Source organism: Miscanthus floridulus, chromosome 5 (genome assembly GCF_019320115.1).
Source record: "Miscanthus floridulus cultivar M001 chromosome 5, ASM1932011v1, whole genome shotgun sequence".
Taxonomy (NCBI): Eukaryota; Viridiplantae; Streptophyta; class Magnoliopsida; order Poales; family Poaceae; genus Miscanthus; species Miscanthus floridulus.
In genome coordinates this window covers 117,134,530-117,156,420 of record NC_089584.1, presented here as the reverse complement: position 1 = coordinate 117,156,420, position 21,891 = coordinate 117,134,530, and the positions used below count along the sequence as shown (strand labels likewise).

At 48.0% G+C, this 21,891-nt stretch overlaps 1 pseudogene; it reads right to left on the bottom strand.

The window, feature by feature from the left end:
• Nucleotides 1-19,424: 19,424 nt before the first annotated feature.
• LOC136455195 (UDP-glucuronate 4-epimerase 6-like) lies at nt 19,425-20,548 on the bottom strand (annotated as a pseudogene).
• Nucleotides 20,549-21,891: the final 1,343 nt, after the last annotated feature.

Below are 21,891 nucleotides of genomic sequence, written 5' to 3'. Positions count from 1 at the left end.
GTAGGCAGTTGCACCATCCTTTTTATGTTGTAAAGTATATCGTCAGTAAAATATTCATAGAATTCATTGAAGAGGGAGGATGCGTCATAGACAGAGCAAAAAGGACTATAGTAACAAGAAGTTGCTGCATCTGAGCAGCTGATCCCCACATAGATGCTTCCCTAAGGGCCTCACGCCACTCACTATCATCGCCAAGAAGACCCATAAACTGGCACGCATCCTTAAATGTTGGATATAGGACACCACTAATCATTCGGAGGTCTGCGTACGAAGTAGCACCCTTGGCAATGTTGAGGAGCATACGAAGGTAATACAACTCACCACAACTAGGATTGATATATATAGCCCTACCAATTTTTGTAGGCCCCTTGCGTGGGTGCCATTCCTTGTACCTTTTATTCCACACCCACTTTGTTGGGAATTCTATATACGTTAACTCTCGATTGCATGGGAACTTCCTATTAGCAGAAAACCATTTAGTGAGGGTTGTCTGCATGTAACGATGGTCATGTACAATAGCAGACAAGGGTTGGTTAGCTGGGTACACAACGTTATTCATGACAGGAAGGTGCACAGCCAGCCTTTCCACCGCAGGGGTCCTATAGTGAATATCAAATTCAAACAAGCGCTAGCTTCATACAAAGATACATAGCGGCAATCGATGTACTCACGGACCTCATCCACATCCTCAGGCTGCCTCTGGGAATCTAATGGCTGGGCACTAAGGCAGCTACTACCAACCTCAACCTGCAAATTGTCCCCAGTAACGTCAGGTGCACACGTTTCAATGACAGCCCTAGCACGATCTGGCCCTTTTATAATATATTTAAATAGGTACTTTATAAGATGTGTTTTATTACACCATTCAGCATTTATATGTGCTCTAAATCTTTTTAACAATGTCGTATTGTATGGGACAACCCATTCGTTATCAAGTTTAACACCATATCGCTCGAAAAAAGTGCCTTGTGTCAGGACGGCGCCTATACTGCACAAAGCCATCCTCACCAACAATTGTGTTTGGTTCAGTGCCCTTTGGGAAGAACTTGGAGCACTTGTTGTTTTTCATGCACGGGCAATTCTGATTCAGCTAACCACAAGGGCCATGCACCATGAATTCATCGACAAGACTATAACCTAGTGGGTCAGATGACCTATCCGGTATCTCTGCATATATTATTGAGTCAATAAAAGAAGGATGAGGGTCTTTAGTGTTACCTTCAAGCCAAACCAGAATATGAACGTGGGGTAGGCCACGCTTTTGGAACTCGATGGTGTAGAGTACTAAAATAGGAAATGGTGGTACCAGGATTAGAAAGATGGCAGACAATCAAATAAGTCATTCCATGGGCACTATTAGCATGTATGTCCCTAACTAGATGTCAAGGAATAACATATGGGACCACACTTAGACAAATCAGCTACCCAAATGGTTTGCCCTGGTAAATCCATTGTGTAGTAAGCAACCACTACATGCCTAGTGAAGCCTATTTTCCAAATAATAAACATAGTGATGGAGGGTGGGAATTGCTAGCTATACTTGCATGTGCCTTCCCAAAATAAGTTCCTTTCTTCAACCCAGAAACAAGCTTGGCCACCTTTAGCTTGAAGACTCGACTAACTATATTAGGTATAGTGTCAGGCCTTTGCCCTGGAACAAATGTAAGGGCATCAGCTATTTCCTGCCACTTTGGATTACATTTAAAAGTAATAAACATATCTGGAGGCCCATATGATCGGCAGATGGCCATTGCATCCTGGTAATTCTGAACCATATACCGTTTGCTCCCTGTAAAGCTAGCAGGCAAAATAACCTTCTTACCAACGCCACTGCCATCAACATCACCCTTGCGAAGTGCATCCTCGAGGCCCTTGTACACCTCTGACCTCAGGTTCTTATTATTTCTAACTATAAACCTAAGCCTATTCTCCTCCACGGATGCGAAGGCGTCAACAATATATTGCTGGTATAATCGATCACCACGTATCAATGTGGTTGCCTCACATCTACGTTGCTGTAATCTATAAGCATAGTACTCAAGCATTGTGACCTCACCTCTAGCTCCAACCCTTAAGGGCGCTGACCTTTTGTACCTAATTCCTATTTTGAAGCCCTGGTCCCCATAAGGGAACAAAACAGGATACTATAATGCCATATAGTTTGCATGTAGGTTGCTAATTCATTTAAGGCCAACACCCCTAGCCTGAATGATTATATTCGGGCTCTTTTTTCCTCAGAAAAGTCCCCCGACTATCAAAGCAGCTATCTCAGACCCTGCTGGCGCACTATATCGGGGCACGTTCTTGGACCTAGCATGTAATAGCCTAAGGCGTAACGGCTGACATCGGCTCTGTACCAGTAAGTCCCTAGCTGCCCTAAATGATTTTACCAGTGCATTTGATTCATCAAACATTCATACCAAGCCTTCAACTATCTGTTTGTCAACCTGGCTACCATCGTTAGACTCCCTATGCCTATCAAAAATTGCTATTTGATTTTGAACTTCATTTTCAGTGTAAAAATATAGAGCTATGCATAAACTAGGGACGCACCCTCATCCGGCAGCAAAGATCCAATTCTATGGTGGACCTAACCATTAATCTTAAACACGTATGGACCAGGCCCCTTGTTTACACCTATGTCAATCTTAGCACCAAGTGATGTGAAAGCAAACATAGAATTGTACGGCCGAATAGATTTAATAAAATATTTGGAAAGAACACCACCATTTGGATTCAACAGCCCATCTAGGAATGGAGGAGGGTCTTTTTGGAAAGGCAAACTGACCTTGCCTCCCTTGCAGCAGAGATGGAAACAAATAGTGGATGCATCACCTAGATATGACCTTTTCACACGCTCTTGGTACCAAAACTGCGCACCATAGTGCTGGCACTCATGTGCTGGAGGCCTGTAATATGAAGTTTTAGTGGAAAGGCAATCTGCACAAGGCACAAGCCATCAGACAACCCAGGAATCTATTTTATCACCACCTAGTGCATATGTCTGTAGGGTAATCATAGATTTGTAGGCCATATATTGGCACCTGCTTTTTGCTGAGGCCCACCACAATTTCATGCGTATGGAATCAAAACTTGCACGTTAACATAAGGGGAAAGCAACGCAACACCTACACGCACACACCTATACAAACGAGAAGGTACACAACTAACCTTTTTTCTTTAGCTGTCTTTTAGAGCTCGGACATTACTGCCTTTCACATGTTGTCCCCTCAACTATAGCTAGAGGCGGAGTGCAGGGAAGACAACCAGAGCGAGGAATGTCTAATTAGGGCTGGGACCAGCGTAAATGAAAGGGGAACGGTAAACAATCAAACACTTGGAACTGAAGCTGCACTCTCCCCACGCTGCCTCTTCCTTGGCCGGCTAGAGGAAGCTCCTTCCATGTGCCATCAATGTGTGCCTGTACACGTCGTTCGGAGCACCACAAAAATTACATAATGATGAGACGAAGGTTAGGAGAGGAGAGGACCGACGCAAATAAAAGGAAAAGAAAATAAGAGAACAGGAAGCCAGATGTATAGCAGCAAGGGCACGAGCAAGGCTGTAGGCGCCACTTCTGAGGATCGAGATCATGCGCTAAACACATATAGGCACAGTGGAACAATTTGGTCGGACATGATCAGAACACGTGTATATGCACAAAGTGTGCCTGTTACGTTCATATGCACATGCTAACTAAGTGATGTCAAATTCAAAGCTTTGTCTAGCCACTCGCTACATTCATAGTTAGGCGTTAATTTTACAGAATCTTTCATTACGATAGGTTCACCGCACAGACCTACTGTGTCGTGCTTCCTAGGCAGTCTATGCTGGTTACGCCATTATCCATGCCTGAGAAATACCACAGTATCTATGCTAGTGGTTTTAGTGTAACTAAAGGGACCGTGACGCCTAAGAGGGGGGGTGAATTAGGCAACTTAAAATTCTAACTCTAAACTATGGCCTCTTTTTCTAACCCTAGCAAAACCTATGCAATAGATAAGCTATCTAGATGTGCAACTATGATTTTGCTAGTTGAAAGGTCCTTGTTTGGTTTTGGTAATTGAGTGACAACTTAGGTGGACTAATTGTGTTTATGTGAGATACACAGGTGATTAGTCCATAGGTACATGTGTGTGAGCAACATATGCCATGGAGGTGAAAATGGCTTGGAGATGTTGGAAAGCTCACACATGTGATGATGAAGGAGCTTAAATGCACATGAGACATGACATTGAGTCATGTGATCAAGGTGGAGAAGATCAAGACAAGACTTGGCTTGATGGACCAGTTGCAAGCGTGAAGGGCAAGTCGAAGGCTTTGGAGTGATGGACCGCGTGGCGGTGAAGCTTGAGCAAGACTTGGCGCCAATGGACGATGGCAACGGTGAAGAGCAAGTGAAGTCAAGATCGATGAACCAATATGATCATGTGATGATATGAAGTGGATCATATCATTGTTGATCGTGTTGGTGCATGTGTTGCATCGACATTGAAGGAGATGGAATGGAATGCGCAAGGCAAAGGTATAACCTAGGGCATTTCATTTCACCGGTCATAGGTGTGTAAAGAAGTTCATGACCGGGTTTAGGATAGATGGCCGTACTATCAAGAGGGGCAAACTTGTTTGCATATTGGTCATCTAGTGCCACTCGAGTGATCTAACTTTGCATTATCGCTAGGATTGAGTGGCGTGGCAAGTTGAGTGGCTAACATCCTTTGGGAAATGATTGTGAAAATGCTAACACATATACACAAGATGGTGTACACTTGGTGGTGTTGGCACATTTACAAAGGAGGTGGTGATTGCAGGGTTGAGATGGGTTTCGGGAAAATGGAATGCCTATTTTCTATTGCGCCGGATGCAAATTCTTGGTGGTTAGCACATTAGAGCAAGGGTGAAGAAGTTAGAAGTGAAAACGAGCTGATCGCGAAGACGCTGGCGTCAGTTAACTGACCGGACGCTGGGTCTGAATGCACCGGACGCTGGCTGGCTGCGTCTGGTCAGGCTGACGTACGATGACGCAGAAGCTGGAGTGTGACCAGACGCTGGCTGCGTCCGATCAAGTGTGACCGGACGCGTCCGGTCGAGGTCGGTACCTTACTGGAAACAACCGGACGCTGGGGGTTTAGCGTCCGATCAGTTGTAGCTGCTGCGTCTGGTCAAGTCAAGTGACCATTGGAACCAGGACACGTGGCCGTCTGCGGGCGACCGGATGCTGAGGTCCAGCGTCCGGTCAACACGACCGGAGCGTCCGGTCGGCCCGACCGTTGCCCAGTGAAGGGGTAACGGCTAGTTTAGCCCTTGGGGCTATAAATAGAAGTGGCCTTCAGCCATGGCTGGTGTGGAGCACCTTGGGGGACTTTGTGTCCATGCTTGAGAGTGCTTGGGAGCCCTCCATCTCACACATACTTGATAGTGATCATCCGATTGTGTGAGTGAGTGATTCTAGTGCGGTTGCATCATGAGGTTGCATCGAGTGGCACTAGGTGATCGAGTTGCAAGCCAGTGGTGCTTGTTACTCTTGGAGGTTGCCACCTCCTAGACGGCTTGGTGGTGGTCTCCGTCGAAGCCCGCAAGAAGCTTGTGTGGCGCTCCGGAGAAGTGCTTGTGAGGGGCATTGTGCTCGCCCCGTGGGAGCCACGAAGAGCAACTCTAGTAAAGCGTGTCATTAAGCTACCCTCACTTCCGGGGTAGGTTCTTGCGGTGCCTGACGTGCGGGCTTGGCGGGTGATGCCAATTAGCCGTCGAACCACCAAGTGAGCGGTCGACACAACGGGGACTAGCGTGTTGGCAAACACGTGAACCTCGGGAGAAAAATCATCGTGTCAACCTTATTCTTCCCGTTGGTTAGCATCCCCGTTACACAAGCTTGCAATTACTTTTATACATATTAAGCTTGTGTAGTTGCTCTTGTAATTAGATAGCTTGTGTAGCTTGCTAATTACCTTCTTGCTTGTGTAGCATAGAAGTAGCTCCCTTGCGTGGCTAATTTGGTTTTAGTAACCTTGTTAGTCACATTGCTTAGTTTGTGTAGCTAAGTATTTGCGCTCTCTAATTAGGCATTGGTTGCCTTGTTATTGAGCATTGCTAGTGAGCTTAGTTAGCTTTGTGCTTTTGCTTACTAGCATGTGTAGGAGCTCCCTTGTTGCTTAAAGTACTAGTGGCATAGGTTTGTGTAACCTTGCTCCTAGAATTGTTTAGGAGAGCTCTAGCTAGCCCGGCACCTTAAGTTGCATATTTAGTATCTTTGCAAGGTGCTAGTGAACATATATAGAGGGGTGTAGTCTTGGCTAGATCGATAGTTTTAATTCCGCACTTGTTTCGGTTAGCCAACGTGATTAAGTTTCAAAAAGGACTATTCACCTCCCCTCTAGTCGCCATCTCGACCCTTCACTAGTGTGTTGCTATCTCTACCACAAACGTAGTAAAGTGATCAATGTAAATGCGGAAGCTAAAGAGTAAGGTAGAGATATGCAAACTCCCGTCGACGATTCCGGTATTTTTACCGAGGTATCGAGAAGCACGCAAGCTTCCCCCTAGTCCTCGTTGGAGCCCCTCGCAAGGATCCCTCACAAGGGCCAAGCTCCCGGTCGGGTACCTCCGTGGATAGCCTTGGGCCTTCCCCACGCGCAAGTGGGTCTCCGATGTGCCTCTTGGCAAGCCTCTCCTGTATGCTCCCCGCCGTCTTCACTATCAAGCTTTCGGCCGAAGCGCCGCGGGCCTTGTTCCCTCCGGTACACGGTGGCGGCCACACCACAAACGCGGTTGGTGTGATCTCACAAGACTTCAAGCCCTTCCGATGTACAACACTTGTGCTCGCAAGCACGGGGTGGCAAGAGGTATGCAAACCTCACTAAACACTAGGGATAAACCTAGAGCAAGCGCATAAGCGGTGGTCTAATCAACCTAAGCACTTCGCAAAGCACTTATGCTAATCACCTAATAAAACACTAAGCACTATGCATGTGGAGATCACTAAAATGGTGTATCAACACCCTTGGTATGTTTCCTCAGTTCCACACACTTCAAATGGCCGGTTGCGGGTTGTATTTATAAGCCCCACTGAGAAAGTAGCCGTTGGGGTATAACTCCTGCGACACTGCTACTAACCGAATGCTGAATCGTCCTGACCGGATGCGTCCGGTCGTCCCGACCGTTGAGCCGGCAATGTACTGATCGGACGCTGGCCAGCGTCCGGTCGCCTGCCACCGGACGCGTCTGGTCGCAGATGTGCCGCTCTCAAACCTTACTGTAATTGATCGGACGCTCATGTTCTGCGTCCGGTCGGTTGCCGCCAGCGTCCAGTCCAGTGTCTGGTCGCCTGTCTACCGAGCCACTCGCCTAGTGTCCGGTCGCCTATCCAGTGTCCGGTCCTGCATTCGGTCACCACAGTGAGCTCATTTCTTCACGATCTTGCATACGGCTTGGTTCCAATCTTCATGCTTGGACTTTGTTTGTTCTCTTGGGTCTTTTCTTGTGCTCCTAAGGTCTTCCTTGAGGTGTTAGATCATTGGATCATCACGTCGCCTTCGTCCAAGTTACGTCTTGCACCCTATTGAACTACAAAACAAACACTTGCAAATTCATTAGTCCAATTTGGTTGTGTTGGTCATCAAACACCAAAATCCAAAGTAAATGGGCCAAGGGTCCATTTTCCTTACAATCTCCCCCTTTTTGGTGATTGATGCCAACACGACCAAGGCAAGCAAATAATAAAAATTTGGAAGTTAAAAACTACCTACTTGCTAGGATGCAATGCAAAAGGGCAAGTTTATTTGATACTTAAAGATACCAATTAAAACTTTTACTTAAAAGCTTGTCTTGTCCTTGCAAATGTCCCCATGTGATATTATGGATTAAAGCCTAGCTTTCTAAAAAAAATTCTCCCATTACTTAGACTAATCCATAATTCACTTTCCTCCCTTTCTCGGACTCCTCCCTTTCTCGGACCATTACCACTTGTAGACATCAACTTGATGCTTGCCTTTGGTCCTTCAAATTCTCCCCCTTTGTCATCAAACACCGAAAAGGAAGACATTAGTAGCACAAAGGAGGGTCAAATTTCATGATCCTTTGTATAAGAGTGAAATGGATCACAAAATTTGACTCTCACATTATATAGACTAAGCTCCCCCTAAATATATGCATACATATGGTAGAAAGCAAAGCATATGTATAGTTAGCAATTTAATGTACAAGAGAGTTTAATCTATATAATGCATGGAGAAAGCATATAAATATGAAATGAAATCAACATGATTATGCCAATTGAAGAATGATGCTTAACTCTGGGGTCTCCAATTTCCTTACAATGAGACTATTACCCATGTGATAGGTTTGAAAAATTGATATTATTTGAAAAAGTGTTAGTCTCAAAGCATCCAAGTTGTAGAATAGGTTCCCCCTAAATTTGTGCACACAAGTGTTGAATACTTGTAAAATTTGTGCACATTGATTTAAAGTATCAAAATACCACTTGAAAGATGGTATTTGGGAGAGATTATCTACAATTTGGACTTTGGCACATATTAGATAAAAAATTGTAAAACAAGCTATGTGCCGTGCTCCTAAACAATTTTAAACCATGTAGGTTTGCTCTGAGGGTTGATAAAGAAAACGAGCAAGCCTACCATATGATATACCTATAGAATGCATGACAAAAGATTAAGCATGTAAATGCAAACATAGGCATGGAAGATAACTAGATGCTTTAAGAGTCTATCAATTGAAAAACAATACCAATTGAAATGAATACTAATTGAAAGTAATGACATCTAGTTACCTAACATGGGAAGGGGAATTTGGGTCCATAGTATTCACTAACCTACTTGGCAATTACTTTGTCCATCATGATGCACCCCATGAAATGCACCCATACTCTACCAAGTCTCCAAATTCCCCGACGTCCGATGGACTTCTCACTTCCCTTTTGGGATCCAAACCTTCTTGGTGCTCTTCATATTTGAAATGATTTCCTTTGGCACCCAAAAGTGTTTGACCCCATTGTTGGCTTGCTTGTTCACCTTGATGGCCACCACCTTGTCATTTTTCTTCTTCTTCAAAAGATAAGGCGTGGAGGCCTTCTTGTCCACCATGTTGGTGTAGGTGTTGGAGAACTTGCTTGTTTGCTTTTTCTCCTCCTTCTTTGCTCCTCCCCCATTCTTCACCTTGCACTTATAGGACTTGTGGCCTTCCTTGTGGCACACATAGCAAACCACGGTTTGTCCTTCATCAAGCTTCTTCACTCCCTTGACGGTGTTATCTTGATGAAGTTGAGCTTGCTTCGCCTTGCCTTTTACTTGAGTCAAGTCCTTTGTGAGGCGAGCTACTTCTTGCTTAAGTTCCTCATTTTCCTTTGCAACCTCTTATGTGCATGTATCTACAATAACTTTCTCAACACAAACTTGGTTGCACAAAGGTGAGTCTAAACATAAATCATTGCAAGAAGTAGAGGCATCCCTTTTAATGATAGAACTTTTCTTTTTAGGTGCCTTGGTGGGGGTATTTTTGACGGCTTCAAGATTAGCAACTTTATTAGTTAGCTCATCACAATGTTTGCACATGATTTCCAATTTAGCAAGCAAACTTTGATAATCATTTTGTGAGCTAGCTAACTTTTCTTTTAATTTTTCATTTTTCTTTTCAAGTTGCTTATCATTGATTGTGCATTTATTTGTTGTTGCACTAGCCTCAAGTTGCTCAATTTTAGTAGATAGTTCAACATTGAGATTTGCAAAGTTTTCATATTGTTCAAGCAAATTCTTGTATGCTTCTTGTGAACTACCTAGCTCTTCTTTTAAATTTTTGAGCTTCTTTTGTTGACTAGTGCAAACTTTAGCATATTTATGATTTTGTTGCACAATTGTATTATAAGAAGGCAAATCATCATCACTATCGCTCTCACTAGAGGATGAACTTTCATTACCTCGTGCCATAAGGCACACACGAGAAGAGCTTGATGATGAGTGCTTGCGCCCTCGCCTCTTGTGATGATCTTCTTCACTTGATGAATCATCCCATGACCTTATTGATGTGAGGGCTTTGTTCTTGCACGCCTTCTTCTTTGCCGTGGGTGTGGGCTTGTTTGGACAAACTTCCACAAAGTGCCCCAACTCGCCGCATCCATAGCATCCTCTCTTTCTTTGCTCGTTTCTTTGATTAGTGAAAATGAGGTCTTGAATTTGGATGGGCACACCCTTGACATTGAGCCTTATGATCATCTTCTCCACCTTTTTTATAAGTTTGATGGATTCTTCATCAAGGTCGGAGGTGGAGGAGGAAGATTGATCATCATCACTTGATTCTTGTTCATCATCATCATCCTCATCTTCTTCTTCTTCACTTGAGGAGCTTGAGCTTGAGCTTGACTCAACTTTCTTGCCCTTCAACTTTTTCTTCTCGCTACAAGCGAGAGCTTTGCCTTTGCTTGATGAAGATGCTTCTCCTTGACCCATCTTACGTGACATTTCAAATGCCACTAGCTTGCCAATGACAATGCTCGGGGTCATGGTGCTCAAGTTCTCCATGTTGTGAAGAATGGTGATGATGCTTGCATATTTCTTTTGTGGTAGAACGGAGATGATCTTTCTCACAATGTCCGCATCATCTAGCTTTAATAATCCTATTGAATGGAGCTCATTGATAATTAGATTCAATCAAGAATACATATCACGAACAAGCTCATCATCATTCATAGCAAAGGAATCATAATTTTGCTTAGCTAGACAATGTTTTTGCTCACGGACATTACTTGTGCCGTCATAGAGCTCTTGAAGTTTTAACCAAATTTCATGTGCCGTATTTAAGGTGAACACTTGGTTAAACACATCCATGCTAAATGATTCAAACAAGCAATTCTTAGCTCTAGCATTAAAATGCATTTCTTTTTCGTCACTCTTTGTGGGCTTTTCGGGATTCTTAATGGGTTTCATCCCGTCACGAGTGACTCTCCATACACCTAAATCAACCGCCTCAAGGTGGCAAGCCATTCTAGCCTTATAGTAGAGGAAGTTAGTGCCATAAAATTGAGGAGGCCTAGCGGTATCCATCCCAACCACTCTATAATAGCGTCGGCTCAACGGTGGTTAAGCCAAAGGTCCAAATATGAGCCAACTGGCTCTGATACCAATTGAAGGGACCGTGACGCCTAAGAGGGGGGGTGAATTAGGCAACTTAAAATTCTAACTCTAAACTATGGCCTCTTTTTCTAACCCTAGCAAAACCTATGCAATAGATAAGCTATCTAGATGTGCAACTATGATTTTGCTAGTGTGTTGCTATCTCTACCACAAACGTAGTAAAGTGATCAATGTAAATGCAGAAGCTAAAGAGTAAGGTAGAGATATGCAAACTCCCATCGACGATTCCGGTATTTTTACCGAGGTATCGAGAAGCGCGCAAGCTTCCCCCTAGTCCTCGTTGGAGCCCCTCGCAAGGAATCCCTCACAAGGGCCAAGCTCCCGGTCGGGTACCTCTGTGGATAGCCTCGGGCCTTCCCCACGCACAAGTGGGTCTTCGATGTGCCTCTTGGCAAGCCTCTCCTCTATGCTCCCCTCCGTCTTCACTATCAAGCTTCCGGCCGAAGCGCCACGGGCCTTGTTCCCTCTGGTACATGGTGGCGGCCACACCACAAACGCGGTTGGTGTGATCTCGCAAGACTTTAAGCCCCTCAGATGTACAACACTTGTGCTCGCAAGCACGGGGTGGCAAGAGGTATGCAAACCTCACTAAACACTAGGCATAAACCTAGAGCAAGCGCATAAGTGGTGGTCCAATCAACCTAAGCACTTCGCAAAGCACTTATGCTAATCACCTAATAAAACACTAAGCACTATGCATGTGGAGATCACTAAAATGGTGTATCAACACCCTTGGTATGTTTCCTCAGTTCCACACACTTCAAATGGCCGGTTGGGGGTTGTATTTATAAGTCCCACTGAGAAAGTAGCCATTGGGGTCGAACTCCTGCGAAACTGCTACTGACTGGATGCTGAATCATCCTGACCGGACACGTCCGGTCGTCCCGACCGTTGAGCCGGCAATGTACTGATCGGACGCTGGCCAGCGTCCGGTCGCCTGCCACCGGACGCATCTGGTCGCAGATGTGCCGCTCTCGAACCTTACTGTAATTGATCAGACGCTCATGTCCTACGTCCGGTCGGTTGCCGCCAGCGTCCGGTCCAGTGTCCGGTCGCCTGTCTGCCGAGCCACTCACCCAGTGTCCGATCGCCTGTCCAGCGTCCGGTCCTGCATTCGGTCACCACAGTGAGCTCATTTCTTCACGATCTTGCGTATGGCTTGGTTCCAATCTTCATGCTTGGACTTTGCTTGTTCTCTTAGGTCTTTTCTTGTGCTCCTAAGGTCTTGCTTGAGGTGTTAGATCTTTGGATCATCACGTCGCCTTCGTCCAAGTTACGTCTTGCACCCTATTGAACTACAAAACAAACACTTGCAAATTCATTAGTCCAATTTGGTTGTGTTGGTCATCAAACACCAAAATCCAAAGTAAATGGGCCAAGGGTCCATTTTCCTTATAGTAACAAAGGCCAGGAACAACAACACAAGCTACTACAGGGGTGAATTATATGAACTACAAGGCGGGCACTTACAATCAATGGCAGGAAGCGATGAAGCACCGGGCGGCAGACCACATGCTTATATAGGCAAGAGCTGGAGGCTTGGATGAGGCATGGGCGCCTCTACCACCAGCAGGTGCAAGGACCTCATTAATGGGAGTGGGGTCCAACCTAAATAAGGTGCGCATGCACGCTTGGATGCCTATGCAGTGCATTGGTACGAACATGTTAGGGCCCTGTGGGGGTATGGCCCCCAAGACATGGGCTGCGCCCCTAGGGGTGGCCCGGCCCACAAAGTTAAGGCATGCACGGCGCTGCTCGGCGTGCACCACAAGACATTGTATAGTACCAAATAGGCTACTTTACTTGTAACCCTACCTCCTCCAGAGTATATAAGGAGAGGTAGAGGTCCCCTAGCGGATAGGATCTATCAGATCGGATCTACATACATATCAATACAATACACCAAAGACACAGCACATAGGGTATTATGTCAATCACATGGCCCGAACCTGTCTAAATCACTGTCTCTGCGCCTTGTGTCACCATCCGGTTCCTGATTACACGCACCCCCACCGACAAATCTATCATCGCGGGATACCCCGTGGACTGCTGAGCATCTTCTATCGACAGTTGGCGCGCCAGGTAGGGGTGTGCGCTTGATCCATGGCGAGCCAGATGGACCTCAAATCAACAGCACGTTCTCATCATCAATCTCGTGAAGATCCATGCTGGTCCACGACGACGATTCATCACTGGCTATGTCAGCCCCCACGACAGCAGATCCAATCTCGGAACCACCTTCGAGGTCGCCTTCACCAACAACTCACCGCCCGCCAGGTGCTCGCTGTCAACGCTGACCAGATAACGCCATACGCCGCTGACTAGACATTCTATCTAAAGCTAAGTCACGCTTTAATATTTTCCTAAATATTCTCCAATCTCCGTATATCGCCATAATGTTTCTCTGAACTATTTTCTCCATATTTGCTCTCCAAATGATTTTCTGAACCCCCGAACACTCGCGTTGATGCTCGGATGCCTCTAGAGACAGCCCTGTCTCCGGCTCCTCCCTACACGTGCTACGGGCTCCACGCTCTGTGTTATGGGTGGTCGGCAGTGGCTCCTTCGTCACGCCTGTTCCTCCTACACGTGCATAGGCTCCACGCTTGACGTTATGGACTATGGGCTAGCTAGGGCTGGAGACTCAGCTACATACTAACTATTAGGGCGGTTTATATTAAACATAAATATATTTTCACGCCAACTGATCGCTGAACTGCATACGCCGTTTCATCACCATTGCTAATTTTTCTCCGGAGTTCATATATTTTTACATCATGTACTACCCATTCTACATATTTGTATTGCAGGATCATCGTCCAGGTGATCGGACCACCTAGTGCTCGGACTTCTCCACCGATCAACTGGTCGGACCGCTTGGTTCATGGACTCCATTGCCGACCAGTTGATCGGACTGTTCGCCGGTCATTTCTACTCAATGTTCACTTCACCAACGACCAGTCAACCAGACTGTTCGTCGCTCGTGCTTCATCACCAGCGACGCCGGTTACTCCTCGGCCCTCGGATTCTTCATGCTCGAGGACTAAGTGGGCACACTTCACCTCATGGACATCGTCAGCTACGTCAGTGCTCAGACCTCACCGCCTACGTCGGGCACTCCTCGGTGCTCGAACCTCACCGCCTATGCCAAGGACTCCTCGGTGCTCGAACATCGCCTCCTACGTCGGGGACTCCTCGGTGCTCGAACATCGCCGCCTACGCCAGGGACTCCTCGGTGCTCGAACCTCGCCGCCTATGCCAGGGACTCCTCGCTCCTCGGTGCTCGGTCATCGCCAGCGACGCCGGGGACTCCTTGCTCCTCGGTGCTCGGACATCACCAGCGACGCCGGGGACTCCTCACTCCTTAGTGCTCTATCATCGCCAGCGACACCGGGGACTCCTCAGTGCTCCCTTGGTGGTCGGATCTTGCTATGTCTCATCAGTGTGCTATCAAGCTGCTCCATGTTGTTCGGATCATGGTGCTGATCTTGGGCAGCACGTCTGGGGTCTTGATACGCGCATGTCAGACGACGCCGACAAGCTTTCAGACTTCTTTGACCTTGCTACAAGATTCATTCTTCATCTTCCAGTAGGCTCGGGGACTAAGTGGACACACTTCACCTTGTGGTGAATGTGCTTGTTCTCATCTCGAGGCTATGCCCAGGGACTGGCTGCCTGCTCGGCTAGTTTTCTACTTTCTGACCCTGGCACCACGTGACTACGTCACCTACTGTCAGGCTCAGGGACTAGCTGTGGGGGTATGGCCCCCAAGACATGGGCTGCGCCCCCAGGGGTGGCCCGGCCCACAAGGTTAAGACGTGCACAGCACTACTCGACGTGCACCGCAAGACATTGTATAGTACCAAATAGGCTACTTTACTTGTAACCCTACCTCCTCTAGAGTATATAAGGAGAGGTAGGGGTCCCCTAGTGGATAGGATCTATCAGATCGGATCTACATACAGATCAATACAATACACCAAAGACACAGGATGTAGGGTATTACATCGATCAAACGGCCCGAACCTGTCTAAATCGCTGTCTCTGCGCCTTGTGTCATCATCTAGTTCCTGATTATGTGCACCCCCACTGACAAATCTACCATTGCGGGATACCCCTCGGTGGACTGTCGAGCATCTTCTGTCGACATGCCCAGTGGGTGCATGCGTGACTGCGATTACACGAGTTGTACCTTTTGTCCATTGGTAGGGTCACTTGAGGGCCCTTCTAGGTGCCGCCTCCTACCCTACATAGGCTTTTAGGAGTCTAGGTCAGTGTGTAGTAGGTGCACCTCAGCTGTCTCATATCGTAGATAGGTTTGGGTGCCTACCCTAGATAGGTTTTTAGGAGTTTGTGTTGGTTTCACTATGTGCACGTGTGCATAGAGAACTACATTTTTGGCCGTCTACATGCATCCATCCACACCATGACAAAACACACATTAGGTACCCCTTGTGTATTAGACCTTCCACCCTGCTGATGGTAGCGCAGACGCAGGAACAGGAAGATGTCCACAGTTCTGAAGCAAAACTACAGCCGTAGCCGCACACATCATTTTCTGCCTTTTTTTAGACAACCATTCGAAAAGTCAAACTTGTTCGTCCCTGCTGAATTCCACTGGAGAAACAAGCCTCTGTTGTGGCCACTATTGATTGGCAAGTGGTGAAGCTTGTATTTTTATTGCTTATTAGGCACAAGGGTGATCTATACGGACTCAACAACAAATTATGTGTTAGTCATGGCACCGTCGCCCAGTTTTACTGTAAACCATCACAGGAGATAGCCAAATTTGTCCAGTGAAATATCCTTTTCTGATTACTTTGATTTGAAGCTAGTTAATTATGATAGCATCTACTGATTTTTGCTATCTTCATTCCCACCCGCAGATGTCTAAAAGGGCCTGAGAAGGAGCTACTTCAGCTTGTAGCATTTGGGGAACTACGTGCACTATTTCCAGGTGTCCAGATTCACATTGAGCTTGTGGGACCAGAAGTTCCCCAGTCTAGGTAAGCCACACAAGCAGGTTTTCATTTTGGTCCTATACTCCTATGATATAGGAGAAGCTTAGTGTGCAATTTGGTGTTTCCTTTTATTTGTCTAACATCCATAGTTTGGTATTTGCCTTACAATTTGATCACAATAACTTTCCCATTTTATATCTCTGAACTAAAATATTTTTTTAAAAGTAATATGTATGTTGATAAGCGTAGTGTTTTTTACCAAACACGCAGTAGATCTGTTTATCATTATATTAAGAAGGGAAAGGGGAAGAACCCTTACAAACCACACACCCACATTCCCACAAAATGTTCTTCATCTCATCTTCTTACTTGTTTGTTGTGTGCTTCATTCAACAAGATCTACATTTTAAATTAGCTACTATATGCTCCTCAGTGATATATTGGTTTGAGTTTATGTTCTTTTCCCTGGTTCTGTAACTGGTATGGGACCTGTTCACAGGGATGGTGAGGTTGTAAACATTTCCAGATATGCATGTTGTTCTGATGAGAGCTGCTATTGTAAATCTTCTATTGGTTCCAAAGACTTGAGCTGCACTGCAGCGACACTCAAACTGTGGAAAGGCTTCTATCATGAGAGATGCAGCGATATAATGAAGGTTCTCTCTACAACTACCACTATTTTCTGAAATTATGTGAAGTTACCCATCATACTATAGACCCAAGCATGCCATTGACTATAAAGTTTAGAAGCAATGATAACACTGACAAGCTTTCACATGCATCGCCCATAGTTCTGTATTGGCTGGTGCTGTGCATAGTTTTAGATCCAGTTAATTCTAGAAGTACTAAGTTACTTGCGGGTTTTTTCTTCTGTTGTATCCTGTATGTTCAGCTCTCCAATAATCACTGGAATGTGTAGAACTCATCTCCTAGCAGGTCTATTTCTGATTTTTCTTCTAATTTACAAACTAAAGTAAGAAAAGAAAAGAGCACCGCTCACCCATGAGCTTGCCGCCGCTGCTTGCTGATCCCACCAGAGCTACAGCTGGCCTATGCGCTGAACCATAGACCCAGTGGCAGAGCGTAGTAGAGGCGAAGCTGGGCTTCAGGCCCCCTTGCCTGGCGTTGTCACAATCACATCTGCTACTTCTGTAGACGACTATAAGCAATAGGACAAGGTACGGTTAGGTAGGTCATAACTCCCCTCATGTGTCCACATTTATGGCACAGTACAGGATGCCCAATATACCACTCGGGTAGGTCATGAATCCCTTCCTGAGTCCACATTTATGGGACAATACATGTTGTCTAGTATACCACTGTCATTTATGGTGCAGTCTAGTTTGTCCAATATAGCAATGCCACCCAAGTCCATTAAGTAGCCATTCTCGAGACTGCAATGCGCAGATAGTTCATGCATCCTATGAATCGAGTCCCCTTATTGGAGTTTAGAACAAACATTGCGCAGCATGCTAGGTGCTGAGCGCATGGTAGCGTTGGTTGGCAACTTGTTTTGCCAGCCATGCCCACTGCACCATAGAGCCTGTAACTACATCTGCCTGGATTGCCAAGGACTACATCAAGAAGCTTTGTGCCTACACCACCGAGTAGACCATGTATCCCGCCGAACCCTATAGGTTCTAGGATTCGCCCTTTATAGACAACCCTAAGCCTTTCTTTATGGCCATCCCTATGTAGCTCATGTTTAATTGAATAACCGCCTAACTCATTGTGCAGGTGCTAAAGAAAGCAACGAGAGACATGGTATGTGTACGAGATGTGTCGAGTCTTATTGACATATCGGTGGTGCAACAGTGCGTCTGTAACGGGTACAAAGTGGTTTACCTCAAGAAATGGTCTGGTAATAAAGGCTCCGTGTTTAGGCCCAAGCCTCGGTACCTCATGATGTCTGCATATGTTGGCTGCAGATGGAGACTCAAGAGCGCATACAGGTTTTGCTCCATTGAGTGCAAACACATAGGTTCCTGTTTCTTTTCTTTTCAAAAACAGTCATGGTCTTAAGCTTGGTGATCATTTCTTTGAGGCATTGTTATGTAGGAAGGGACTGTAACTCACACGGCACAGGACGCTGGGCTGCCTAAGAGCCCATTCAAGTTGGAGGATGGTGTTGAATCTAGCCGCTCACTCAATAAGGTCGCAGCGCTTTCGAGGACATCACGCAAGGGGTGCCCGATACGCGCGCCATTTTATTGAGGCATACGTAGTGGGGGAGGAGCGTATAGATGAGAGCCAGTATGGAGAACATACTATTGTAATCAGATACGTCACTGCATGTCTATCGACGTTTGTAATATATGGATGCGGCAACTTAGATCTTGTTTTAGGTAGGGACCGGGCTACTGCATCGCACGGGCCACTTGTGCGCATGCACCACTGGTATGCTATCCATATGTTTAGCTTTTCAGCACGCAAATGATGTGTGGGCAAGAACTAATTTTGTTTCTAAGAATGGAAGCAAGGCTCGCATAATAGGTGTTTACATGTGTTGGTAGTACTATGTATTTTGGCCATGCGTGGGCAACATCTATGATTTTCTGGATACGACGACACAACGAGGGCGCGGGCGTGCGGCAACAGCCATCGGTCGACTTGCCAGGCAGGGTAGGGCCCAACCTACTAGGGGTGCAAGCATGCGGCTTTCGCCTCGAGGTGGCCACCGGCAGGTGGTAGGGGGCAGTGGCGTGGCTGGCCCGGGGCCTGGGCCGGCAGACAGGCAACCGGCTTGGGTGCTGAGCTGGGGCCGACTGGCGCTTGGGCGCAGGAACCAGCAGCCGGGTGCTGGGCAAGCAGCGGATGAGCAGAGGAGGGTGTCAAACTTAATCAAGTTCCCTAACTGAGACCGTGATGTCATGAAATATCACCTATAGAAGCCCTAATCAACTACGATCATACGATCGAAATCTGGCTTAGCTGAAGCTTTGCAAGTAGAGTCATTCTTCTTCTAACCAAACCATCTTAGCCATCGGCTAGACCAAGTCTCTTTCTCATGATGAGTGAGTTATCACCTGCAGACATTGTTGGCCTAAATAGTTAATTAGCCCATTTACACATGATTTAAATGTTGCATGTCGTTTCTATTTAGAACACACATGTTTATCCCGTTCAAACAGCTATTTCGCTCGATTAAGTGTCCATTTGGCCTAATGGTTAAAAGGGAAGTGGTCAACTGTTTATCGTTTAACATTTAGGATAACACCAGCACCAGAGTGCTTATCTAGTGCTTGCACCTAGTCTGTCGAGTATGTGATTCCCACGTGCTTACATATAGTCAATCCTAGTAGTTACCGACCCCTACCTAGATCTAGTTATCCTCCTCCATCATGGTCTCAGCGTCGACCTTGTAATACTGCACGAACCAGTCGACGAAATGGCCGAGGGCAACCTCGAGCGAGGTGGCAGGGCGGTAGCCGAAGTCACGCGCGGTGTGGCTGACATTTGCGTGCGTGAACGGCACGTCGCCGTTGGTCGGCATCGTGACGACGCGCCTGTGCACCTTCTTGCCAAGGAGCTTCTCGAGGATGGCGACCATGCGGATGACGGCCACCGGCGAGGTGTTGCCGAGGCTGTACACATGGAGCGGCGCGGGCCTACGCTTCTTACTGGACTTGGAGCCCGTGCTCTTGCCGACCGTGTCGAGCGTGCTGAGGCAGACCCTGACGACGTCGTTGGTGTATGTGAAGTCGCAGCGTGCGTCGGCATCGTCGGCGGTGAGGAATAGCGTGATGGGCTCGCCGGCGACGATGCTACTGGCGAATGAGAAGTAGGCCATGTCGGGGCGTCCCCATGGCCCGTACACGGTGAAGAATCGCACGCCGGTGATGGAGAGCCCGTAGATGTGGCTGCACGCATGCGCGACGGCCTCGCCGGCCTTCTTGGTGGCCGCCTACAGCGACGCGGGGCGGTCCGTGCAGTGGTCCTCGACGTGCCTTGCCGTGGCCTCGAAGAGCGCGACGAGGCCCGTGACGTTGGAGGACACGTACACCTGCGGCGCCTGCATCGCGTGGCGCACGGCCGCCTAGGCCGTGAGGCGCAACACGTGCGTGAACAGCACCGCGGACAGGAGCCGCTCCAGCAGCGCAGCGTCGTTGATGTCAGTGTCCAGCACCACCACGCCGCGGGACACCAGCAGACGCTGCCGCGCGCGCTTCAGGGACGGGTCGTAGTAGGCGTCGAAGTTGTCGAGGCCGAGCACGCCGTTGCCGCGAGCGCGGAGCGCCAGCGAGCAGTGCGCGCCCACAGAGCGCCAGCGAGCAGAGCACGGACAGCGGCTCGTCCTGCCGCGGCTTCGCGCTGCGCCGCACCTCATGCTCCCACGCCGCGCCCCACCCCGTACAACGACGATGTCCCCGAGGCTAGCAGACTCCAGTGCGAGCGCCGAGAGCACGGTGAGGAGGAAGAGGAGGCACGGACCCCAGGCGCGCTCATGCTGGTAGGGGAGGGGTAGCGGTCTTGCCGTCGGGAGATGGAGGGGTAGGGGAGGGGGAGGCGTGCGGGGGAGGGGTGCCCGCCGACGCCGGAGAGACGACCGGCGGCTGCGGTGGTGACAGGGTCGTGGAGCTCGTCGGGGCTAGGGTTGCAGGGGGAAGGAGGGAGGAGGAGAGGAGGGGGAGGCCGATGGGGGAGGGATCGGTACCGGCGGCGAGGTGGAGCTCATCTGGCTAGGGTTGGAGGTAGAGCTCGTCTGGCTAGGGTTGGAGGTGGCGGGGTCGCGTGCCTGCGCGACTGAGAAATAGAGATGGGGATGGGATGAGAACTGGAGATGGGGACGGGATGGGGCCAGGGTGCTGCATGAGCGCACCTACACACACAAATCAACAAGTGATGCATGCATGCAAAGCAAGTAAGGCCCCAGCAACATGCATGCGCGCGTACTCGGATGCGTACCGACCACCATGCTAATTAGACACTGACTATGCATGTCGAGAATCCACCGTTCCCTGCTACGCGCCACCGTCCATTTGTGTGCCGCGTACAATCAGCAGGAAGCCGTACTTTATTGAATGTGTCCACTTGCTTCATCTGTCCACTGCCGAATGTACGGAAAAGACCGGTTGTGATGCGTTTTATTTGAGCCGTGGAATTTTCTATCTAACGCACCAAATAAACACAACTTACGTGGACACCCTGAGAGGCCCCTTCCTATCTTTAATTATTCCTGTTTTGACCGCAGAGAATTCACACAAGGTCTCACGGTCCCTGTTGGAAGACCTGTCTTCGGAACTGGGAGTTCTGGCAAGTACAATATGCTGTAGCAGTTCATCGTTTTGCAAGGGCTCGTTTGGTGCACACAGTGCTCCAATCGGCTTGACGCAGGCAAATCACGAACGCCACTCGGTTTGGTAGAGCGGGCGTTGGGCACGCGTCCCTTCCGGCTGGTCCGGGACACCGGGACTGCGCACCGGCACGCCGGCACCGCGTCGGGTAGCTGGGCCGATGGTGAATCATTACAGCTTGGATTGGCACTTTGGCAGGCAGGCATGAGCGGAGGGGGGGGATTTGGACTGCTTCGCAGGAATCATTACAGCACGGGAGCCCGTCAACCATCGGTACTTCGGTAGAGTAGAAGCGGGCCGTTTCCTGCACTTGCACTGCCCTTTTCATCCCGCCCAAGCGCGAAGCCCGGGAGGCGGAAGCCCATCCGTCCGAGCCATCGTTGTGGTGGCGCTGGCGGGCGACCCTTCGGCGCGAAGCCAGTGATTTTTCAATTTGCCGACGAGGCGGAAACGATACGTCGCGCGGCTCCCCGCCGCTGCGTCATCAGTAGTCCA